This window comes from Macrobrachium rosenbergii, chromosome 33 (assembly GCF_040412425.1).
Source record: "Macrobrachium rosenbergii isolate ZJJX-2024 chromosome 33, ASM4041242v1, whole genome shotgun sequence".
In the NCBI taxonomy this organism is placed as follows: domain Eukaryota; kingdom Metazoa; phylum Arthropoda; class Malacostraca; order Decapoda; family Palaemonidae; genus Macrobrachium; species Macrobrachium rosenbergii.
Window position 1 is genome coordinate 13279571 of NC_089773.1, and position 6073 is coordinate 13285643.

Sequence of the window (6073 nt, forward strand, 5' to 3'; positions counted from 1 at the left end):
TAACATCCTTAATTTGAACCGTTGTAATGGTAAAATATAACTTTAAGCATTTTTTGTATTTTGAAATCTGAAATATTAATTTTCCTATGTACTAGCGTAGTTTGTGTGCTCTGAACGTTTCTGGCATTTGTTTCGCTTGCAAGTGGCCTAACGAACCTCACCTAACCTAACCTAGGGTACCTGACCCTTATTCTAGTGCATGATAATAGTTTGAAAACATTCCATAAACTTAACCTTAATCTGAATGAGAACTGTCAGTGTTTCACCTGTTTTGTGTTTTCCCACACCCGAAAACCCCACATTCCCACTGTGGTCCCCATAATTGTAAGACGTTAGGCTAGGATGGGGTTTAATATCTCTCCAAGTACTCATTTGAAAATGAAACGATTAACAGAAATGTGCAAAAACAGGAAAATGGTCCTTTTAAGTTCAAAATGCAATTATGGTTTAAAGTAAAATGATACCGTTGTACCTAATCTCATATTTTATGGTACCATACTGTATAATATCCATCTTAACTTAACCTTAACTGCATAAACTTCGTCTGTAGGTTGCTTTTGTTGCTGCAGCCTAATGGCAAGCAACAACTTTCAATAAGAACAAATGCTGTTGTATTTTTCGTATAACACTCCGTTGTTTAGATACCTGTACTTTGAAATAAAATGAAGTGCATCACCTGTAGAATTTCTGTATCATGTTTCCCCATAAGATATAGTTATTGCATATCAAGGTTAAAGTTTTGAAAAATCATCCATTTTTTATAACTGAACAATTGTGATTACTTATGTCTTTCATTGCAGGTAGATGTGATTCATCAGATGTCTTGGACTGCGCTCGATCATGGCACCAAAAGTTAATTACGTCTTTGAATGGGAGCTGAAAGAGACTTCATAGGTAAATAAATCTTGTCGTAATTGTTATATTTACCTTGATTTTATATAAAATAAGATATTCGTGTAATAATGAACTTGCTTTGAAAGTACTAGACTTGGAATAAGGTATCTATTGTGTTTTATGTAATATATGCTCATTCTTTGGTACTTTTAAATATAATCAGTAATTTTTCTTCATTTTATTTCCATAGATTGGCAGATGTGTCAAAAGGTGCTCGTTTTGGAATCCGAAACTAATACTATTTTGCCTTTTTTTATTTTTCACTTTAAATTTTCATTTATTTTCATAGCAACTGAACATGGACAAATTAACCATCTTTTTTTATTCTTTTTGCATTTGCATAAAAAGCAGATTTGTTCATTATCTTACATTTTTACAGCTAGCAGATTGTAGTCCTTTTACTCTTTTATGTTAGAATTTGCGTAGCTTACAGGATATAGATAAATAAATTTGGGTCAGTTTATGCTCCTAATTTTGTAAAACTAGGATAATATAGTAATTAGCCACTGTTAACTCACAGATCTCTCCTTACTTGCGCTTGTGTTTATAATGGACTGCTGTCTCTCTCTCTCTCTCTCTCTCTCTCTCTCTCTCTCTCTCTCTCTCTCTCTCTCTCTCTCTCTCTCTCTCTCTCTCTCTCTACACACCAACGCACAGGATGCTATGAAATTTCTCAGATCATGACAGGTATATTGGGATCAGGTTAGGCAGGGAGGGGTCAGATAAACTGAATTGTTTGTAGCGAACACAACAGGTTTCCGCACCTGTATTCCTAAGAGAAAGCCTTTTGATACATATGCCACCATACTGGAAGTTGGTACAACTCCAAGCAAACCTCTGGAAGAAAGAATCCACCTTGGTCAAGAATGCGAGAACGTGTTGGGATTCAGCGTCAACATATCAAGAACGATCTTTACTTCTTCTGAACAGTTAATGGTATGATCCTTACTTCATATATATTTTCATCACAGGTTCTTTTTCCTACCTTTTCAAAAACACTTATTTACACGTGTATCAACAACTTAAAAAGCCTAGGCATTTATTTCAGTGGTTGTCATTCTTACATTGTTGAAAGTGAAAACTTTCATTTATTATGAAATACACATTGTTGGTTTCCATTAATGTTGCAATAAATCCATACAATGAAGGATTAGTATGAACTATCTCTTGAGCATATGAAAGCAAGGGTTGTCTTATTTTAGAACAGTTTAGATTTTAATTTGTGAATGCCCATATTCCTCCAACTTTTCTGATTGGTTGTCACACTGTTGGCATTACTCAGTGAGTAAAACATTAATTGAAACAGGAGTATTCCACATTCAGGTGTTTTCGCCTGGGATTTATGAGGCGATGACTTATTTCTACAGAAGTAAATCTTAATCAGGAGCTAATCAGTTTCAAATTGAATCGATTGTGTTCATTTTTTATTTCAGGATATTCCAATTTTCCCCACCATGATGAAAGTACAGCTGTTCGGATGTGATTACAACTACAGAATTATGGGGAGGTATGTTGCATTTCTCCATGTGACAGTTTCTTCGTTGATTTAGCCACGAATATTGTGTAAATTCATTATTTTTGGTGATGGTGGCTTGTACTACAGCTACATCATAGAATCAGATGAATAAAGACTTTGAATACTAGGAAGTATTGTCTTTTATCTGAGAGCTGAGTAACTTGTAATTTGCCTGATAGTACAAATTAATCATTTATTATTTGGTATGACATAGTCTCTAACTAGTTATGTAAAATTTACCTGAAACAGGAACTAATTGATGATAACTTACCTTTATATTCTTCCTCTTCCACAGGTTTAACTTGCAGAGTTATGACTCGAGAACAAATTACAATTATCAAGAACTGGATTTCATGTTGTCTTTGAAAAGGACATTGTACTAATTCATTCACTGAATTGCATCAACAACACCAGGATTATCAGTGTCATTCCTTAGGCAGCTGGTCATTTCTGAGTTGAAATGTCATTAATTCCATTAACTCCACAGTTTTTCTCAGCTATCACTTTCACCCTCACTCCAGTGACTAGGTCCTGACTGTGACTTATTGTTAAGGGCCACAAATCCTTCCATATCACTGTTTGACCCTCATACTTGTATTTCTGGGTAGTTTATAATCAGTCAGTCATTGTGTTCTTCGTAATCAATCCAGTTATGCTACATGCCCTACTAGTTACAGTTTTTGTAATACAAAATGGTTAGTAACAGATGTGTAGATATTTTATATCTCTTCCTCGTTACGATGCTTTCTCCAGAACCCCTCGTTTTAATAAGGCTTGAAAAAAAACTCATTTCATACCTGTGGTATCTCACGTCATTTTGCCACATTTAAGGATATATAACTTTTCATGCAGCTCTTTTGTATTTGAAAGAGTTATGGTTAAGCCGTTACATAGTTAAATGACATTGTACACTTCTTCGTTTCACCCTAAGGGTACAGTTATATTTTCAAAGTTAAATTTCAGTTGGTATCATCGTCTCTTTTAAAGTGCATGTCAGATACTTTACATTCAAGTTTTATGTTGTTTCTTTAATCTTGGTTACAGATTGTAATATTAACCCATTCATCAACTGTTTTAAACATCCTCCTTTGCATGTCAATCACATCAGCTGCTTCAAGGATAGGTCTTTGATTGAGTAACTTTTGGACCTCAATAAGAAACTTAGCAATTGTAATGTAGTGTTATGTTTTGTCAGAACACTCAGTAATGCTTTATTATTAGGCCTAGGCTCAGATCTTGTCTTTTTTATATGTTTTTTGAGAGAGGGGAATTGTTATCAGTTCAAAAGACAAGTTTATTTAAAGCAGGGACTAATAGCCATTATATTTGTATGGGGAAAATTAATTATGAAAATTGTAAAAGTTTGAAATTTATTTTTAAGAGAACCAGAAGTTATCCTTAGGATATGTTAATGTGTACTTGAATGTATGGGTAAAAGTCATTGGTAAATTTTGAAGGCACTGTACAAGTGATTCTTGAGTTTTCAGATGCAAGTACTTGTTAGATTTGCAGGTACAAGTGATGGCAAAATGTATGCATGCAAGTTAAATTTATTAAATTTGCCAGTACAAGTGGCCTTCAGAGTTAGCAGGTACAAATGTTTGTTAAAATTCTTGGTACAAGTTAATTGTTTAATATGCTGATATGCGTAACTGTTAAATATTAAGGTGTGCATGTTAATTATGAAAGGTATGTTAGGTCTTTTATCTATTACAGTCATGGCCACTTCCAGTCCTTTGAACAGTAGACTGTAGATAATTGTTTGTGACTGGTATCCAGTATTATGTGAGACTAGGTAATTCTACTTTAGCGTGTGCAATTCTGTGCAACATTAATTTGCAAAACTTACAGAATCATAATCTCTAGTTAGGCTTCTTTGCAGGGTCCTAATGTCATCACTCTTTGACACTGATAATTTCTTTATAGCAGTTGGAAAAGTGTGTGTGTATGAAAGAGAGAGAGGTGTATTTAAATTGAATTCTTCATCTTTTCGTATGAAATGTTTCTAAATTGAATTGACAAAAATACTTTAATTCTCACTGATTGATATCTTATGGTTCTCTTTCAATCTTCATGAAGCATTGTTTACAGAATAACAATCAAATATTAATTTCTGTAATTTATTAATACTGTCTTTACTGCAAACAGTTTTTAGCTACTCTTGATGTTTATTTAAAAACAATGCTTTTTTATATACATACTGGAATTTGTATCTGTTACAAATAGGTTTGTAAACATTAGCAGGACACTCAACCAATGCTAGTTTGAAATATGCATTTGTTACGAAAAGAAATCACTCACTTGGGTTTCATTTTTCTTCCATAGTGGCATCAAATTGTTTTGCAATTTTTTGAGTTTCTCCTTCATTGATTTTTGTTTTATGTTAGTTTTCATCAAGAGCTGTCGTTTAACTTTTTGGAACTTGCATTTTGCTCATATTTTTCTTTTATTTGCTAATAAATCCCGTGGGCAAGTTATATTAATATGAAAGTGTAACTGTGGGTGGTTCAACATTTTAACACATTGATAATGGCATTTGTAATTACCCCAGGGCTCCAAGCTGTTGCCATTCTTCTGGTAAATTGAGATATAAGCATGTTTTTTCTAAATTCATTTCCCCTAAAGGTACTTCTTATTTTGACATGCCATGAATGTTTTTGGTCACAGCGAACTTACACAGTGCTTAAAAATCCCTAACTTTAAAATCTGCCATTTTTAGTTGAAAACTTTGTACAGCACATGGTCAGTGTATATTTATGCATTTGTACATAGTTTCCCTAGTCATTTCATACTCTCTTGTGCTGCCTTTATTGAAGTCTTACCATTTCATATAGATGTGGGTTTTAGTTCTGTATCATAGTTCATAACTGCAGAAATATCTTTGTTTACTAAAACTTTGCAGTGTTCACCTAATCTGTGTGATCGATGTTACTGGATTTTTTTTTAGACTTAGTTTGAATTCACTAATTTAACAGTTTGAATTCACTAATTTAACAGCAAATATTAAATTCCAAGAATGGTTTGAGTGCTCCTGCTTGTGTGATATGTTTAGTAATTAGTACTAAAGTTTCCAGTGTTAGGTGCCATCTGTTTATCTGATGTTGAAGCTTATTGTACATTTTGTTATTCACTGTAAATGTTATTTAAACAAGGATCTTTGTTCAACAGAAACTGGAAAGAACTAAATAAAGATGGCCGCACCCTTGTGTGCTACGTGGTCAGGCAGTGAGGTCGCCCCGCCAGAGGTCTGGGATCCCAAAATGTTCCCGAAAGAATCACAGATGTCGAACAGGATTTGTTCCTACAGAGATGACAGCTACGCTCAAGTACCACAGTCCCCTCCGAGTCCCTCTAGTCTCGATGTTTTCTTATGAATCTGATGTCAAGCCATGTTAGACCCTTTTTCTTTCACGCCAGTAAGAGAAGTAACCTCTCGAAGTGGGCCATTTTCACCTTGCAGATGTAGAGACCACGTGGGTTCCTCTGGCGAGAAGGTCGACATTCCTGTGAGTTCTGCCACGTGTTCCTTTGGGCAGTTTTTGAACAAATTAGGTGATGTAGTGATCTTTATCCAATTCATACGATCTCCTCCAAGTTAGTTTTTTAGAGATTTATACAATATTTGAATTTGGAATCAAAACACTGCTTTTCCACTGGATACTT

The 6073-nt window shown here is 34.2% G+C and overlaps 1 long non-coding RNA gene across 1 annotated transcript; it reads left to right on the forward strand.

The window, feature by feature from the left end:
* The first annotated feature begins 794 nt into the window (after positions 1–794).
* Positions 795–2773, forward strand: LOC136855757 (uncharacterized). Its single transcript, XR_010858123.1, has 4 exons — positions 795–894; positions 1085–1830; positions 2328–2401; positions 2706–2773. It is a non-coding gene; the product is annotated as an uncharacterized lncRNA (long non-coding RNA).
* The last annotated feature ends 3300 nt before the right edge of the window (positions 2774–6073 follow it).